The sequence below is a fragment of the Phocoena phocoena genome, chromosome 20, assembly GCF_963924675.1.
Source record: "Phocoena phocoena chromosome 20, mPhoPho1.1, whole genome shotgun sequence".
Lineage (NCBI taxonomy): Eukaryota > Metazoa > Chordata > Mammalia > Artiodactyla > Phocoenidae > Phocoena > Phocoena phocoena.
This window is the reverse complement of record NC_089238.1, coordinates 17109644-17129800: the sequence shown is the minus strand read 5'-3', so window position 1 is coordinate 17129800 and position 20157 is coordinate 17109644.

The following is a 20157-nucleotide window of genomic DNA, read 5'->3' as shown; positions in this document are numbered from 1 at the left end:
GAGAAAAAAGAAGTCTGCTTTTTTCCTTCCCATGCTCTCTGACCTGGATAATCCCAAACCAGCTTGGGGATGGAGCCTGGCTGTGATTTTAAACTCCTGACTCCTGGTCCCCTGTCTGAGGCTGGGGTGTAGTCGGTTGGAGGTGGGGATGTCAGAGGTTTGTCTCTGAGCAGGACCCTACCTGAGTCCATCTTTGTCTGTCTTCTGTGGGGAATTTAAAATGCATCAGAAGCTGAGCTGGATGGAATCGGCAAAGCTGACGAAGGCCATTTTTGTACCTGTCAGAGAACAGTGCTGAGAAATGGGATCCACTTCCCTGCTTCCCAGGAGAGCCAAGCATGCTTGCTCCTTTTGCACTTCCAGATCCCTCTCTGCCCTCAGGGCTGGCCCAGGGGGTCCACATTAATGGGCTCTTTGCCTCTGGCTTCTAGTGGGGGTCAAGCCCCCAGGCTTCTCCAGCTCAAGATTGGAATGAGAGAGGAGAGTAAGAGAGGGCATTTATTCCCTACAGGGCCACCTTCGGTGAAGGTCATTGTCCAGAGGGGTCTCACACGGCCCTTGTTTTCTTTCACACTCACAGCCGTCTTCTTGTGACAATAACCTGCATTGCCATTTTCTTAGCAATCCCTCTCTATGTATTAGGAAGAAAACTCAGTCCTTCCTCCTTCTTCCTCTCCTTTACTTTTCACATGGAACACTTCACTTCTAACGCTTCTGGTCACCATATGTGTGTGGGAGGGTTCCCACAGCAAGCAATTCTGCAACACCAGCTGGATGTCCTACAATTTAACTCAATTCTGCCACTATCTCCCTGAAGATCTCGTCAGATCCCTTAGGTTAAGGGCTCAGCCTCACAAGGCTGCTGCCCCCCACCTTCAGATGCCAGTTACAAGTCCAGGTTGTCACCTGTGCTTCTGACGGATCAGCTATAAATCAGAAGCTCCCACGACCCTCTCCTTGGGTTTGATTAATTTGCTAGAGCAGCTCACAGAAGTCAGGAAAACAGTTACTTACATTTACCAGGTTATAAAAGGATACGATAAAGAATACAGGTGCGCAGCCAGATGTAGAGACACATAGGGCGAGGTCTGGGAGGGTCCCAAGCACAGGAGCTTCTGTGCCCGTGGAGTCAGGGTGGTTCACCCTCCTGGTACGTGAATGTGTTCACCAACCTGAAGGTTTCTGAACCCTGTACTTTTGGGATTTTTGTGGAGGCCTCACCACGTAGGCATGATCTATCATTAACTCCATTTTCAGCCCTTCTTCCTTTTCAAGAGAATCGCGGATGGGGCCGAAAACTCCAAGCTTCTAATCATGGCTTGGTGTTTCTGGGGACCAGCCGTCATCCAGGAGCCCCACAGAGTCACCTCACTAGAAAAAAAGACACTCTTACCACCCAGGAAATTACCAGGGTTTCAGGAGCCCCGTGCCAGGAACCGAAGGCAGAGACCAGTATGTATTTTCTATTATCTCACACTCTCTCTCCTTCTACTCATTCATTCACAGCAACTATTTATACAACACCTGCCATGTTCTCAGCATTGGGAGGAGGCCGGTAAGGAGCTGGATGCAGTCCCTGCCTTCCCGGAGAAGTTGTGCGTCCGGAAGAGGAGTGCAGATACAGAGCTGCGAGCGCCAAGAGGAGAGGAGGGTTTGGCATTCCTAAGTAGTACTATCAGGCACTCGAGATCTACGGAGCACTTGCCTCACCCGTAACTTGTATAAGCGCCTTGGCATTGGGGGCAGGTGTACGAATCGGAGAACAACCCCTTCCCTTCCCTCTTGAAGATTACGGTCTACTAGGGGATGTCAGCTGAGTGGGGCTGTCTGATGAGGAAGGATTTATGGTGCGGAAGCAGCCAGTGGACACTGGCGGGGGAGAAGGAGGGATTCCACTTATGCTGTTGTCATACTAGGAAGGGGCTCCTTTAGTGAAAGTCCATGAAAGTGTTTGCAAAACAGAGCAGCTTCAACTAATACGAAACACTACTCCTAAACTCTTGAGTCATCCAGGGACTGATCAGTTCCTGACTAGTGTTCAAGTGCTAGGAAGTTACCACCTGTTTCCCCCGGGGGCCTCGGGACCAGCTCCATAAGAAAGACCTGTGAGCGAGCCCAGGAGTGACGGATACAGGCTGCCTTTGTGGGAGAGCTTGGCCCACTCTTCCTTCTCATTAAAACCAGCATCGAAACCCATAATCACAAACCAAGCTACCAACAACTGTTACCCAAATACCTGCCATCTCCACCTCTGCTGCTACCCTGACAAGGCCCCTGCGCTGAGGGTTCCCTACCTTCAGCCAGCACGAAACCATCCATCGGAGGTGCAGAAGGAACCTCCATAAGGAGGAAATGATCCCTCGGAGGAAGCTGATCAGTGGGGCAGAGACAGAACCATGCCCTGAGGCCAGGTGGTGTTTGGAGAGGTGGTAGTAACAATAATAATGATGATGACGACGATCAACAAATGTTAGCTGTGTCCCAGGTGCTGCGCTAAGGGCTTCATGTGAATCATTCCCTCGGTCCTCCCTGAGCTCTGCGGGGCAGACATCATCATCCCCACTGACAGGTGAGGAAACTGAAGACGGAGCAGGTAAGCGACCTGCCCACAGTGACTCTGGTGGACTGTGTACTCTTCACCACGGTGCCAGATGATCTTGAGGGAGAGAGCACAGCATGGGTGACGGCCATGGCCAAGGGGTGGGCAGCACACAGCAGGTTTGGAGATGGGCAGCAAGCCGGTTTGGCCAGAGCAGAGGCCCGGTGAGGGGTGTTCAGAGGCAGAAGGAGCCCTACGGTGAGTGCTTCCAGGGTCAGGGCTGGAGGGGGAGGTGGGAGGGTGTGCAAGCCCAGGAGGGCAGCCCTGCCAGCTGTGGTGCTTCAGGCAGAAGTGGCTCCCCCATCAGCCGCTTTTCATTCACATAAAGCTGGGTTTGTCTCCATTTATCTGCTTGGCTTTTCAGCCGAGATGCTGTTAGAAAAACATATTGCTCTAATTTAATCCACATGTGCATCCCCAGGACAGAGTCTAACAGGAAACTTCAGGTCCTGAGTCTCAGGCCCAAAGCCTCAGCCCTGTGGATGTGGCAGAGAAGGGTCCTGGCCTCAGGACTAACCCGGATGCACTTTTCAGGGCCCCTCCTGAAGCGAGTCCACACCCCACCTGTGTCCTGGGCGAGCAGGAGAGGAGCATCTTGGGAAAGGAGACCTGCAAGGAAGCTTCTATGGCCTGCACCTTATCACGCAGCATGGGCACAAGGTCCGGGCATGAGGGGTTTGACTCCTAATCAGCTCCTTCTCTTCCCTTTCCCAGGATCAAGTTCTTAAAACTCGAGCGAAGCAAGCAGGGGTGACACGAGGCAGTTTATCCAATCACGCAGGGGAGATGCTGTCTGCAGGATGGACCAGGGATAAGCCAGGGCCAAGGTTCTGCGATGTGGGACAAGACCACATGAGATATATGTGGAATCTCAAAACATGATACAAATGAAAGTATTTACAAAACAGAAATAGACTCACAGACATGGAAAACAAACTTACGGTTACCAAAGGGGAAAGTTGGGGAAGGGGGAGGAATAAATTAGGAGTTTCGGATGAAAATATACACAATACTATATATTAAATTGATAACCAACAAGGACCTACTGTATAGCACAGGGAACTATACTCAATATCTTGTAATAACCTATAATGGAAAGGAATCTAAAAAAGAATATATATATGTGTGTGTGTGTGTGTGTGTATGGTATATGAATAACTGAATCACTTTGCTGTACACGTAAAACGAACTCATTGTAAATCAACTATATTTCAATTAAAAAAAAAAAAAGACCACATGAGATCTGTCCCAGCATCTGGCTGTGCATCGTGGGGCATGGTTTCGGAAACTCATTTCGCAGCGCCCCCTCCCTGGCAGAAAGCCAGCAGGGAACAAAGCCAAAGCACTCATTTCAATACTCTCTTCAAATTCTGCTCCCATCACATAACTTACTTTGAATATAATTATATTACTTGGAGGAACCGGTCGCCACAAATTAGGAAACAGGACCTCTCTCACACAGATGCTTATTCCCGATTGGGATTGGAGACACAGCACGGAAGGACAGAGCCGAAACGTCCGACTTTGATTCAAGGTCTAGGACCTTCCGTGTCAGGGTCTTAGGGAATGAATAAATCCACGCAGAAATGCCGCTCCTCCTTCCCCAAGCTGGCCACCTCTGGACTTGCTCCCTCTACCCCAAAACTCGCCATCTATTTGGTCTGGCCTTGGCTTCCAAGCAAAGACACATTTAAATGCCTGCGTGAAAAGAAACTGACGTCTGAGGCAGCACTGCTGTGTTCACACAAGCTTACGCCTGGGACCCTCAGGGACCCCTCTCACCCTTGTGGTTTCCAAGAGGTGAGCCCACAGACCCTCCGGCTGGCAAGGGGCAGGAGCAGGCCTCAGAACCCATGTGGGCGGCAACTCAGAGGATGCTGCTGGAAAGATGGGATTTGGGCAGATAATGTGGTTTTTGAATTATACTAAAATGCGTTTCCTTCAGAAGCAACAAAGGAAATGAAAACAGTATCTGAGAACATCAGTCTGGAATGGGTTTCCATTTACTGTCTCCAGATTGTAGAACAGTCCCTGGTCACGTCTGTGGCCAGGCTATCTCGTCAGGGTTGGCCAAACACAGGGCAGGGCTCCCTGGGGTCTTAGATTGAAAGCTTTGGAATCTCCCAGGCTACTAACTACGCCCCTCAATCTCAAGGCAGGGGTCCAGCTGGGAGGCGGCTATCAGGAGCTTCCTTCAGGCTGGAAGGGCCTGGGAGACCCTCCTGAGTCACGGTGGGACCCCCTCAACCCCCGAGTGCCCTTCCCAGGCAAGGTTAGGGATGCCATTCTGGATTTCTCAAGGACTGGTGTCCAGGGCAGGCTTGAGCCCTGTGGCCCTGCGGGGAGGGCAGCTCAGCCCAGTTCCCGGCAATCCTCTGATGATCTCCACACAAAGAAGCTAGGGGGCTACCACAGCGGGAGACACTTGCAAGAACCCAGGGCCGTGAGCAGGCAGAGAGTAGAGACCCAGATCGGCACAGGTTCAGCCCTGCGCTGATGTATGGATCCAAAGTGAAGGCCTAGGACTCGCATCCTTGAGCTCATCTCATAGGAGGTGAAGGCAAGGAGGCCCCCAGATGGAACATCAGTGCCAGTACCGGAAACCAGCCACTCCACACAGGCTCCAGGGAGAAAACCCAGCCCACAGGCACCCCGGGCAGCCGGATATAGAAGGCACTTTGTACCTCCTTCATTGGGGCTGGGCCTAAATTCTGGTTTATCAGATTGGTCTTTCCAAGTTCCAGCGACCAATTAAGATGAAACTACCTTTCACCATCAGTGAAGCTGGTGACAGTGGCACAAATGTATACCAGCTCCCCGCTCACAGGCAGAGGCCGCCCAAGCTCCTCTGACGGAAACTTTTTTATGGTTTGACAAGAATTTGATGTGATTCTTTTTTCCATGAATGGCTGGGCCTGTCGACACAATGCTATACAATAACCCTGTAATCTTAGGGCTTAATCAAAACGTAGTCCAACAACCTATTCTGGTGCAATAAATGAATGTTTATTTTAAAACAATTTGCTATGGCTTTTTTTTTTTTTTGAAGGGCGAGAGAAGACAATTTCTTGGAGCTAGATTTCTCCTTGCCCCTAAGCAGTTCTCTCCACTCGAAAAGACTGTGTCATATGCTCAGGTCATAATTAACCACAGAGCTGTTTAGGAGAAAAGGGACAACGAGAGGGCATTTGACAAAGAGTTAACAGATGTCATTTCAGAGGCGGCTGGCCCACTGCTGCTGGGTCATTTGTTGGATGGAAGCGGATTTTGCTGCTGTCGTAAACAGAGAGTAGTAATAATTATATGCAGGCTGCGTTAGGCATAACAGATTGGATGTATAACATTCTCCAAAAACCCAGCTCATATCCTGTTTCTCCCTCGACATACAATGGAGACGACCCCTAGTTCCTAGTTTTTAAAGTCGTCTCCCAGGATTCTTACAGACTTTCCAATAGAGAAATAGGTCATGTTCTATCAGGGCTAATTCTGCCGAGGTCCGGGGATAGCAAAGATACCCACCCCCGAATGAGTACGGGCACACTTCAGTGAGCCAGCCTCACCGCAACGCAAAGCTGCCTTTTCCATTTGAAAAATGAAAGAATTAAATTCAAAACAAACAACTTCAATTTAACACCAAAGTACAGGATAACCAATCTTAAAAATGTCACAGCGTAATGGATCTTAATACCCATAGAAAACACAAAAAGAGCACCATTGTTCCCCAGCAATGCAGAGCAACCTCGCAGAATTTCAGTGAAGGAGAAAGAAGGGAAAAACACCTTATTACTTCCAACCCCTGCGAGCCATTTTGGTCTCCAAAGGTTTTAGGCTGCCCGAGGCCGTGTGTCTGCAGTGTTTCGGGAAATGACTTGCCTTTGCACGAACGCTGCTCGGTTCTGCAGCGAGGCTGCCTGCCCTGGAGCAGCGCCGCTCCATTTCTGGTTAACTCTTCCTTCCCGGGCCTGCCGCTCGCCAGAGCAGTGTGGACAGGGCTGGCGGCGGGCAGGGCGCAGGGACGCCAAGGCCACGGCCACCTGGCCTCCTGTAGGGCAGCCGGGACTCGCCCAACTGGGAGCAGCTTCCCAAAGATGATGGCTCTGGCAGAAAGACGAGCTATTCTCTTTGCTCTTTGGAGAATCAATTCTCAAACTGAGCTATAAAGCAACTGTCATAAAACACACAACATGGCTTAAGCCAGGGGACAGAAGTGGGACTTGGTGGGCCAAGACTGGCCAATCCAGCCTCTCGGGATCCCCGGTAGGGACAGTTTATCATCTCTGCCACAGGTCAGGCAGGACTCTCTTCTGGTTAGTGTGGTGCCAGCAGGGTCCAGCCTGCTCCCAGGCAGGACCTGGGCTTGAGGACACTTGCTTACACTGACTGAGGGAAGCAAAGGGACAGAAACACATTGGGGCTGCACATCTGAGTGGGGAGACGACAGCAAACCACTTAGCACTTAAGAGGTTAATACAATTCCTAAGTGTTCGGCAATCACGGCACTTTAGTGCCATTTCGATTATTACACAATAAACAGACCATGTTGTCTGGAAGCAAATTTTTATGAGTATAGCTGAAGGGGCTGCAACTCCTTTAGCTGCAGAAACTAGAAGGGAAAGAGTGTTTCCAAATGCTAACATCACGGATCAGAAACTCAGGTAGAAGGGAAAGGTTATTTTTAGGTCACAGCTCTGGCAACTCAACACCCTGACCTTTAAAATGAGCATGTTGTTAAAAGGAAACAAAGTTCACCAAGGTGTTCTTTAAACAGAACCATTTTAATAACAATGTTGTTGAGTTTCAGAGTGAAAGATTCAGGAATTTTCAGAAACATGTTATGTTCAGGAAAGAACATCTTGTTAACATGGGTTGGGAATATGTAAACCGTTTTGCCTGCCTTGAATATATATTACACACACACATACACACACACACACGGAGGCACGCATGCACACCAAAAACAGCCAATTCGTAGACACCAGCCACTGCTGTATTTTTGTATTTTACAGGTACTCAGGTGCAATGATCACAAAGCAGGTCTAATTCCTAATATAACAAGAGATGCAAACATTTAATCTGGAAAAGGGGATTGTGGGGACATTCTGCAACCCTCAAAGCCTGTGCAAGGTTTCACTGCACACAGACCTTCAAGAGGCACTTTTCTCTTGCAAGGCACATAGAGGTTCAGATCTGGAGGGGAGGAGAGCCTTCCCCCAGATCCACCAACGGAGGAAGGAAATCACCCCAGCTACACGTCAGAATTCAAGGTTAAAATGGGCACATATGTGCAGAGCCTTTGCACATTTTAAGACTTGCAAAGGTTTCTCACATGCCCGTGGTGTCCGAAGCAACCAAGGAGGTTGTTCTTCTTACTCCCAGTTTACAGATGAGATAACTGAGGCTCCACCTAAGAAGAAATAGCTTCGTTAGCCCACACTGACAGCTGCTATATCCCAGGAATTCCTCCCAGAATCCCAGAAGGAAATGTCTAGGCTCCCCTCCTTTGGGGGAATTGGACAAGCTTGTAGCGAACCACTGATCCAAAGGGCCTGGGGCCTCTCACAAGGTCCCTGCTACTCAAGGAGCTTAATGTGGGCAGCATGGGGGCAGGGCAAAGTTGCAAAAGGTCCACCCTGATCCCAGGGCATGGGGAAGAAGCCTGCTGCTGAGAGAGATGGGATGGGGGCTATGGGAATGTAGCCTCGGCCTTGTGGCAGGGAGGGCACCTAGTGTCCAGGAGGCTGGGCTGGGTCCTCGGGCTGCCTTGGATCAGCTAACAGTAGGTGGTGCAGAAAGGAGGTTTTAGCTGCTGATACCAGGGAAGAGTTTCCACTCCCCCTCCAGCAGATCGGCATCCTAACTCCTAAAATCTTACCTTTAGAAAAGCAGAACTTCTCAAACACTGGAGTGCAAAAGGATCCTCTGGAGCACCTATTGAAAAGACACATTTCTGATTAAGTAGGTCTTGAGTGGGGCCCAAGGACCCAATGAAAAGGCTGCTCAGGTAAGTCGCGTAACAGGTGGTCAGAGGAGCAAACTTTGGGTAACCCCACTTTGGGGTAACATTTCTTGGTGTGTGTAGCATCCTTCCTAGTGATAGAAGAAATGTTCACGTATTGAGAAAAGGGGAAGTCCTTCTGGCTTATACGTGAATTAACTTGAACTGTATGCTAACTAAAGCAGACTGTGGCCTATCAAACATACGTTGTACGTCTGCTTTAATTATTAAGAAAAGGGTGCACTGACCAGAAGTAAAGAATGTCCATATTAAAAATAAAGATGAAATGCCTACCTTACTGGGGTGCCAGTGCATACTCCTTTGATAAGGCTCCCTTCCCAGGTGCCAGGCCATACTGACTCGCTGTGTACGTGCGGATCTGTTTTTTTATGGAAACCCTGAAGGGATGTATCCCAGACTTGTTTAATGTTCCTTGTTCTGCCAAGATATAACACTGTGCTGCAAACCATGCTTCTCCGGAGCAGTTCCTCAGAGTTATCCGAGAGGCTGTCTTCTAGACTATAGTCCTCAGTTTGGCTCAAATAAAAATCTTTTCTATCCCTATCATAGATTGTTTGTTGATTATTTTCATCAACATTAGGTCTTTCAAAAAACGCCGATGCTCCTCGGAGGAGTAGCCTATTTCAGTTCCTGACATGAGTTTACGAGATACCCTCAACCATTCTCCAGTCTGTCCATCCATCCATCCACCCATCCATCCATCCTGCTCAACAGATCCTACCTGGACACCTGTTCTGTGTCAAGCCATGTTCTAGGTGCTGGAGTGATAAAAGAGATCTCAGCATGCAGAGGAGGGAGTAAACCTTAATGGAGGCTAGTGACTCAGAGAGGGGACACCACGGTGGGAGACGCAGAGGTGGGTGAGCCCACCATGATTGTACACACTGCTGGCCCTGGGCTCAGGGTCCCACAGCAGGCCCTGCGTTGTTTGGACCACGATAAGAGATGGCTCACGGCAGTTTGGACCCCTATGGCACTAATCATCTCCTTGAGAGGTCTTTTCTTGCCATCTCAGAGAGGGAAATGCAATGCATCATCGTTGCATGGTGAGAGAGGTGAGGACGCATGGGCAGCAAGGGAAAACAGGCATAGGAGGAGAATGACAATGGCAGCCACAAAGAGCCTGTGCAGAAAATTCTGCATCTGATGCCCCTTTAGAGACCCAAGCAAAGCCTATTAGGAGCCCAGAAGCCACCAGGCTTAGAGCCTTCTCGTCCCCAGCTCTATTTTGAATTCTCTTTGAAACATTGTAATTGGCCATTCAAAACAACCTTGGTAATTATAAAGCCATCACCTATGGGGTCCAGTCTCAGGGTAGTGTCTCAGACAAAGAAACACAATCTGTCAACGTAAACATAATAAATTTCAAAATAAGCCAAGTTCAATCCCGACATTCCTCCAACAGTCTAAGGGAGATACACAGATCACAGCACTGCTTCTGAACCTGTCTCTTCTCTCCTGCTTTCTCCCTGACGTACTGCAGTGGCCCCATCCTTTTCAACACTCCTCAGCACTATCCCCCAGGCCTCTCCCTGTCCACCCTGACCTTCTCTCCTCCTCTCTTTCTTTCTGATCCTGCTGTCAAAACGCCAGAGGGACTGGCCTGGCTGGCCAGAGAGGGAAGTTGCTGGACGATCGTGGGCCCCTTGCACCTCTTATCTGAAAAGTGGAGACAATACCATGACGTCATGGATTTGTGGTAAGAATTAAATGACATAATATAAATAAAGCTTTAAATAAAGGAACTGGTAGACAACAGGTGAATAACTTTCCCATATGAAAACTTAAATGTAGGGAGAAGACCATAATAGATTTTATTTCAGAAGAATTTATTATTTCACATAAAATGATTCTATATATTATAAATTATAAATTTGGGGGGGGATGTGCTCATAGTTTATGGCAAGGAGAATTGGAGAGTAAAGTTACTATTATGCAACATTTCCCCCCCAATAATTCCCATACTGAGGGTCTAATGAAAATGGGCTGCCAAAATTCTGCATTTTTATCATGTGTGTCTGCGTTAGCATTTATGGTATATTCTGAATTAACAAACATCAAACACTAAAACATTACATATGCATAAAAATGGGGAAAGGAATTTGCATCTTTTGTAAATCTCAGTGGAACGTAGTCAAACCTCTAGCCCCGCCAGATACTCCCAGCTGAAACTACATGCTAATTTTGGAATAGAGGAGCATTAATGACTACAAAACAATAAGAAGGCTATTTGGGCATGTGCTAAAAAAAAAAAAAAAAATCTTTAAATCAGGCTGTCCTTATCGTTGGATGTCTCCTAATGCATATCATTCTCAGTAAAGAACCTTCTGGTTCACTCATGTTCTTTCTGTTTGTTAAAACGGCATTCAAGTCATTTTATATAACACAAAGTTAATGCAAACCCAAAACAAAATAAAAAAGAAACGAATGTCAAAAGAACAAACTTTTAAACTCTGCACTTTTTATTATTAGATGCTATTCCTAACTTGTTAAAATTGATCAAATAGAAAGCTGTGAAAAGAGAAAAAATTAAGCCAACTAGAAAAGTGTGACTTGGATTTAATATTTTATAATTGCCAAGGGACATACTGAGATCAATGAATTTTTGCCTGAGATGAACGTCAGAAAGAGATGTACTTCAGTCTTTTAGGGAACATTGGTCTATTTAATTCTTGTGTCTGATGCATGTGAAATAGGCCTGCCTTGGCCTTCTTTCTTTGCCAGGGGCACCGCCGGCAGCAAACATTACCACTTTTAATAGGCCGCTGTCTGAGGAGTGGCAAGGGATCCGATAACCCATGGACTCTAATGGATCTGCCTGTTTATTCACTTACACCTTTTTTTTTCCCAGCTAATTTTAGTTTTGCATGCTGAGTTGTTTCACTTTGAATTAAACAAAAAGAAACAAAGGAAAAAGCCCATGCAGCTAATAAACCATGATTATGTTCATGGCCCCTCTCGACAGGCTTCTCTCCACATACCAGGTACACCATCGGAGAACAGATTCGCTGTGGCATTTTCTCCACTTGTTGATGAAATCAATATTTTATACATGCTCAAATTTAGAGGAAAAATGAGATTATTCAAATCACTTGACGTATAACGCACTGTTGTTTGTAGTAGATCTGAATGCCCAGCCTCAGGCCCCAGACGTCCTCAGATTTCGGACACCGGTCAGTGACTTTTCCTGCCTGGGGACTCACCCCAGAGCTCTCTCCAGGGTCATACAAACAGGACAAATGCCCACATGCTTTGCTTTGTCTAATGAAAAACCAGAGAGACACAAGGAGACTAGGTCTAAGTGCCCTTCAACAGAAATAACAGGAGTCAGTGGTTTAAAAACATCCTCCCTCCCAAACTCCCTCCTTAGGCCTCGAAAGCTTTAAGTCTTCAGAAACGTTTTAGGCTGATACCTGCCAAGGGATTGGAGAGGGACAAGGATGTCCAACATGAGAAGGAAAATTCCGGCTTCCCCGATTTTTCTGAACAAGAGCCATTTTCCATTGTGGGATTTTTGTCACAGAGATCCCGCCTACAGAGAGGGTGGGCAGTGCCACCCCTGCCCCATGGGAGCTCCCACTGATTCCTCGTGGTCCCAGCCGGTTCCGAGGGCAGCCACCTCCCCACCACTGGGAAAGTCGGCCTAGATTGGAGGGTGGTGGCCTGAACTCCAGAAAAGGCATCCTTCCCTTGGGAGGAGGGATAACATTCCCCAAAGACCAGAAGATTCACCTCTGACAGGTCACTATGCCCTGGCACCAGACTGTGGGGCTGAGTTGTCTCCTGGCCAAAAATTAATAGTATTGCTTCCCGGTCAGAAGCTAAGATAATTTACACAATAATCCGGAAAATTTTAGAGAATTTAGACTAGCCGGGAGGAACAGAACGTGATGTGTCATGGACCTCCAACAGAATGTCAACAGCTCTCTGAATGAAATCCCCTTTAGACGAAACAACAGTCTAATACCTACTTCTGCCCTCACGTAATTAAAATAGGGTAATTTTTTAGCCCGTTTCTCTCAGCTATAATCTGTCACTCGAAGAAGCAAGCCCCTTAGCATCCCAGCTGTACCCAGTTTCACACAACGGTTCCTCTCCTCCCCACCAAGGCTCAGCGCAGCCGGAAGTGAGGCAGCTCGCAGACTCCTCAGCCCTGCCTTTCTTGGACTCACATTCCTGAGCGGTGCTTTCTTCTTTCCCTCTGAGCTCCACATCACCCGAATAGTCTCTCCTTCATTCAGCAGCATTTCTTCAGTAAATATGCATCGACTTCTACCCTATGCAAAGTACTAGACTGTCTGCTCGGTCGTTGGCCTGGAACTAAGATTTCCATTTGCTAAAGAAATGCAGTGTGTAGGGTCCCCAACTTACCTCCCTGAAGTGTCATTCAATCCTGCTGTTCAACCCAGAGTCTAAACAGGCTCTCTCTCTTACCAACACACAGGTTACAATGAAATAACACATAGGTCCACAATCCACGCCTGCAGTGTTACTGCGAGCACATCCTCAACACGCAAGAAACTCTGCGGTCACTGAATAATTATATTTCCCTTCAATCTCTGTGTGTGGACCTGGATCCTCACTCTCAGACGCAGTGTGCAAAGCAGACGGGAACAACAGACTCAAGTTGGAAGTGATTTACTTCATTAGCTGGGATTACAAGTTTAACTTACAAACCAGAGGTCAAAATTTCTCATTAACGAGGGGGCCGTGAATCGCTGCAGGCTTTGGTTCAAGAGGAGACCACTCTTACTACTAACTACACATTTCAGTCTGTCTTTGATGTTCTCCTTCCTCCCTCCTCCCTTTTATTTTTGGCAGAGGAGCTGATTTTAATTGTGGCACTACAACAAGGCTCTCTCCATCCAGGGGAGCAGCCTCCTGTCTGCTGCCGCGAGTGAGCCAGGCTGCAAGATTGGGTGCAGCCAATCGCTCAGGGCACATTTTAATGGCTCCCTTTTCCTACAAGGCTTGGATTGTTTTCCACGTGATTCTGGTTAATGTCGCCGCAGGAAAGGGCATCGCTTTTCCTTGTGAGCTTCTGATCCGTCTGCCTCAGAGAGGTGAAATATATTAAAGCAGAGAAGGAGGCGTCATTCTAACTTTCCAAATGCAAGGGCCAGACCCAGCACATTCTCCAGCACTCGGAAAAGAGAAAGAAGTTTGACAGAGACCGTTACACTAGAAAAAAAGTGCTCTTTTTGATAAATCAGCTTTGGCTGTTTACAAAATACTCAAACTGTCTTCACATGCCTCTTCTCTTCAAAACCACTGCCAAGGGTTAAAAGAAGCAACTCAAATGAGAGACAACCTTTGCAGAGGACACCAGGAATATCAAAATTCAACAGCACAAAATCCTTCTCCAAATAGGAACACTGGGAAAAATACAGCAGAGCTTGTGGTGGGCAGCAGAAATAATAGAACGCTTATCATACACTTCCTATTTCCAAAGACCGAGCGCTACATGCAGGCCACGGTAGCACAATGACCACGTTAACTGAAACAGGGCTCCGAATGGAGTCACTGATGGAAATGATTACAATATCTAATTATTTAGAAGTATAGCCATTTTCGAAAATAACTAAATTGTTATTCTGAGCTAGTCTGGTAAGAAGGTCACATTCAAACCACATAAGCTCTAAATACTCCTTCGTTTCTGTTAATATGCAGGGATGTTACCATTCAAGTCTGTTCTCCCTGAGAAATGTTTTCTTAGTCGCCTCCGTGTGAAGAGCCCGTGGGTACCGCAAAGACAGTGGACGAGTGCCCAGGGCCCAGCGGAGAGGCGGCTGTGCTGCTCCGGATTCAGAGGGCACAGTCAGATGCCTGAACCCGGGTTGGCCCACTTGGCCGCACCCGACTCCATCCACGTCCCCGGCAAGGCAGTCTGCTGTGGAAGCCACGTGCTACGGGGAAGAAAACTCACTGTGTAAAAGGAGCAAGATAAGTGGGGTTCAGCGGGGGTTCTGCGGAGGACCACCGGTCCCCATTCTGTGCCCCTTGGGGGCTCCTCCTCCTTGGAGGGATGACTGCTTTCTTTGCTAATGTTCAGGTCGAGTCCCTTTATGACTCCAGTTCCCTTTAACAAAAATACCGGTTAGAACTCAAGGAATCTGTTTTACATGGAGGTGAGAGCAGTTCTCACCCGGGGACAGTCAGCGGCTCAGACCTGGGAAGCAACAGTGGCTCCAGGTCATAGGGGCCCGAGGCAGCCCGGCCATCTGGGCTAGCGGCCACTTCCTGCCACCGGGCAGCACCTCCGGCCAAGCCAAGCGGTCACCTTGACCTGACTGCTGGGGCATCTCACCCACTCTGGTCGGGGGAGTCGGGGAGAGGCCCTCAGCAGCCTTTCAGACTCAACAGGGGGCTATCTTAACAACGAGACATCTTAGAAAGGTCATTATTGCTAGTCTAATTTCAAACAGGCACCACAATGAAGGGCTGTCTTTGTGTGGGATTAATTTCAAAACCTCAGGATTTGATGTCAGTGGGAAAGAACCAGCGTGGGACTCAGACTGCTGCCTTCCCCTGCTTCTGGCCAGCGCCTGCGGCTCGTTTCTTAGGAGATGAAAACTCTGACAAGCCCTTCAGTCAAGCTGAAAGCAGGCAGCGGCCCAACAACACCCAAGGGCCCCCAGGGCATCCTGTGACCCCTCCGAAAAGTCACATTCACTTTGCTCTTGAGAAAGGAAAAATAAAGCTGGAGGCATTTGATTTTAAACCATGTGAAATAAGGAAATGCGAAGATGCGAAAATGAAGCGGAAAAAAAAAAGTTAGAATTCATTTCCGTCCTTTGCAGTGGCTTAGAAGCCAAACTGGTTCATTTTGAAAGAGTGTAAAAATCTGATCCATTCACCAGTAGGCAGAGACTACAAAATGCTTAAGGTAAAATATGTAAATATGTAAAATTATCTGTTGAAAACCATCTCCTTTTGTGCTTGAAAGAATTTTTAAAAGCATCTTTATTTCTAGTCTGCATTAATATACTGTTGAACAGAAAAGTTACTTTCTGGCAAAAACAACAAAACCAAGGTGCTGAAAATAAAGTGATTTTTTAAATGAAGTTCACAGATAAAGGGAAGGACAAAACAGGGTCTACCTTCCTGTTCCCCTGGATGGCATTTTTAGTAATAATTTAAAGAAGATCATTAATATAACAAATTATAGAATCCAGTTTTTTCAAAAGCAGTGTTTGCCTGAAAACTTAAAATCTGCCTGCCTGCCTCCACTGCCATTTCTTTCGGAGGTGGGGTCCTTCTCCCCCTAGATTTCCTCCAGCTCCCCTGACCTGGTCTCCCGACATCCACCTTGATAGAACTGCAGCCCCCTCAGCAGCGAGTTTATTTTCTATTTTTTTAATAAATTATTTATTATTTTTGGCTGCATTGGGTCTTCGTTGCTGTGTGCGGGCTTTCTCTAGTTGCAGCGAGCGGGGGCTACTCTTCTTTGCAGTGCACGGGCTTCTCATTACAGTGGCTTCTCTTGTTGTGGAGCACGGGCTCTAGGAGGGCGGGGTTCAGTAGTTGTGGCTCATGGGCTCTAGAGAGCAGGCTCAGTAGTTGTGGCGCACAGGCTTTAGTTGCTCCGTGGCATGTGGGATCTTCCTGGACCAGGGCTCGAACCTGTGTCCCCTGCATTGGCAGGCGGATTCCTTACCACTGTGCCACCAGGGAAGCCCAGCAGCGTGTTTGGATACACACCACAAATAATTGCCACAAACAGCTTACCTTAATTCTAAATATTCTCAAATTCGTTTTTTAAAAAAATATATAGAAGAATGGCAGAATGCCTATGATTATATTATTATTCATTTAGTTTGACTTAAATATTGTATTGCAACAAAAATCATTTGTCACATGACTTCCAACTTGCAGAAGAAGGTTTTTGGGGGTTTTTTCCCCCTAATCCCATTTCTTTTGGGAAGGGGTCAACCAACTAATGGATTGTCTCATCAAACCAACATCTTCTACACTGTAGCTGTTTCCTGTCTCTTCCTGGGTGAAATCATCCTCTCTCGCTGGGCATCCGGCCCCATCAGCCAGGGATGGGGGGATGGGCCTAGGATTGAGATGGGTGGTGTCTGAGAGCTAATCAGCTGAGCTTTCAAGCCAGGTGTACAGAATGCTCAGATCCTAGAAGGGCAGACAAGATGTACCCTTGAGCCTGTATTTACTGAAGCAGCACTGTTGGGGGAAAGCGAAAGCACTTAAAACTGAAAAATTGTTCTTGCAAACTCTTGACTATTTTCTGAAAAATAGACGACAGTCGAAGACTTTCTGAAAAGTTTTCAAATCTGCTTTTTCTACTATAAACTCTCATGTTCCTATCACTTGTTTCTATGTTTTAAGTCTCTCATTTCCTCAATGAAGGTCACCAAAAAATAAAAATTAAAAAAAAAATCATACACACACTCAAAGATAATTGTCCAGAAAGGTTTCCTAGCTTCTCCCCATGTTGATGAAAGGCAAGCCACAGAACCCACTTCCCAGTTCCCTTCCCCTAGACCAGGGCAGACCTAACCGTGCCCAAGACACCCAGCAAGAAGGATGTTAGGAGCCTGACAGCTGCTGAAGGGGTCAGTAAGATGAGGCTGGAGGCCAGGGTGTAAAGTGGTGATATTTTGTTCATCATAATTTTTTTTTGCATTAATTCTTTTTTAAGTTATTTATTTTTGGCTGCGTTGGGTCTTCATTACTGTGCGCAGGCTTTCTCTAGTTGCAGCGAGCAGGGGCTACTCTTCGTTGCAGTGCACGGTCTTTTCACTGGGGTGGCTTCTCTTGTTGCCAAGCACGGGCTCTAGGCACACGGCCTTCAGTAGTTGTGGCTCGCAGGCTCTAAGAGCGCAGGCTCAGTAGTTGTGGCACACGGGCTTAGTTGCTCTGTGGCATGTGGGATCCTCCTGGACCAGGGCTCGAACCCGTGTCCCCTGCATTGGCAGGTGGATTCTCAACCACTGCGCCACCAGGGAAGTCCCTGCATTAATTCTTATTAAACATATATTGCAGTAAAATGTTACTTATCTTGACTACTGAGTTTTTTGGCACCTCCTTAAATTTTGCCCCCAGGCAATTGCCTCACTCACCTCTCCCTGGTCCTGGCCTCGCTGTGGGGAATGATGGGTGCCTCACGAGCTGAATGGGGTCCCAACTGGACCAGCCAACATGGCAGAGGAGCTGACATTTCTCCCAACAAGCCTCCCTTGGACAGCTGGAAACAATTTCTCTGCTGACCCTTCTCAATCCAGGCTCACTACAGCTTTTTGAAACAGTGAAACTCCAACTTTACAAAACCCAGGATGGGAAAGACTTACTGAGTTAAAACACAGTTTTCTTGTTCATCACACTAGAATAAACTATTCTAAGTACGTCACCACATTCATAGTACGTAAACATAGTACGCTGTTCTGATAAAAGTCTTGAAGAGACAGGAGGAGATGTACTGTTAGCATCATTATTTTCAACTACCACTATCACATACTGGGTGCCATTATGGAGCTGAGGGCTCGACACATTTTATTTTGCTTAGTTCCCAGAAACCCTGATGGCAAATCTGAGGTTGCACAAAGTTATACACACTGGCCGTGGGGCTGAGCTGGCATATGAAGTCAGATTGGACTCCAAAGCCCACGTACTGTGGAGCCTTGGAGGTGAGTTTGGTTTTACTCTTCCTTTTGCATTTCTCTGGCCTAGCTCTGTGCAGGGATGCTGAGCCCAGGGCTGAAGGTTGGCCAGGTGGCTGCAACTGAGGCTCCCACACCACCCCCTCGTAAGCCTGAGGACCCCTGAGCATGACCCAGGAGAAGCAGGTTCCCCATCCACACAGCCATGGGCAGGAGCAGGTCTCCAGTCCTGCTGGGCAGCCCTGGACAGCAAAGGTGTGCCCAGGACCAGAGTCCACTTCCTTTGGATGATGGGGGGTCAGTAGCAAGAGCACTGATTTTCAATTCTGGGTCCTTATGCAAAAATAATCAAAACTTCCTATCTGAGCAGCGGAAGAAACAGATCTCCAGCTTAAAAGGAGGATAGGAGGGGTGTGAGGAAGAACCTTAGTTGTCACAGCTGGAAACTTAAGCATCAGGAAGCACATCTCTGTGGGTCATGCTCCCAGCCCGGCCAAGGACAAAGCAATGAGCAGCCCAGCTCTTCACCTTCCCTCCCCAGTGGTCCCTTCTGTGTGTCCAGGCTCCTTGACCTTCTCACTCTCCTCTTCTCTTTCCTCCCCTCTGCAAGCCCCAGAGGGCTTTTGCTCATAGTACACGCTCTCCCATTCCTTCTTAGCCATTCTCTCAGCTTTTCACGTATTCTGCCAACCACCCCCCTAGATGCACTACCTGTTTCCCCTAGCCAAACTCTTTTAAAAATTAACCTCTAGGGACTTCCCTGGTGGCACAGTGGTTAAGAATCCACCTGCCAATGCAGGGGACACGGGTTCGAGCCGTGGTCCGGGAAGATCCCACATGCCGCGGAGCAACTAAGCCCGTGTGCCACAACTACTGAGCCTGCGCTCTAGAGCCCGCAAGCCACAACTACTGAAGCCTGCGCGCCCAGAGCCCATGCTCCACAACAAGAGAAGCTGCCGCAGTGAGAAGCCTGCACACCACAACGAAGAATAGCCCCCACTCGCCGCAACTAAAGAAAGCCTGCATGCAGCCAAAAATAAATAAATAAATATATTTTTAAAAAATTAAAAATTAACCTCTATTCTACATGAGGTTCATTAACCTTTTGCCTCCCCCAAACCTATAGCGTTGCAGAGAAAGCTCAAGCCGCCCCACCCCCGCTGAACTCCTATCATCCATGGCTACCCTCAGCCTTCTAAAAGGTAGCCACTGAGTCTATATATATTCTTTCTGACTTTTATTCTATGCTTTTGCAACATACATGGGACTCCATTAAAACCAAGCAGTATTAGTTGTTATTGTTGAGGGTTTTTTTTTTTAACATAAACCATACATGTATTTGTTCTGCAGAATTTTTTCACTCAATAATACATCTTAGAGATCTATTTGCATACATATAGGCCCAACTCAATTTTTTTTAATTGCTATATAAAACTCCAGGCTGTGAAGATGCCTTAATCTATTTAGACATTTCAATATTGATGGGCGTTTAGGTTTCTGCTATTACGAAGCCTGGTGTGATGATTCTCTCTCTGTGCACATAACGTGTTTCTTGAGAGTAGGTAAAGCAGAAGGGAAATTGCTGGGTTTCAGGGTGTGTACATTTCTAGTTGTAAAGGAAACTGCTAGGTCCTCCAAAGAAGTTGCAGCAATAGGTAGCGTCTGAGAGCAGTATCCTTGACATACTCACTCGTACCTCCTATTATCAGACTGGTAAATTTTTGCCCATTTGATGAGTGACAAATGCTACCTCATTTTTAAAATTTAACTTTTATTTTATATTAGAGTATAGTTGATTTACAATGTTGCATTCGTTTTAGGTATACAGCAAAGTGATTCAGTTATATATATATCTCCATTCTTTTTCAGATTCTTTTCCCATATAGGTTATTACAGATTATTGAGTAACGTTCCCTGTGCTA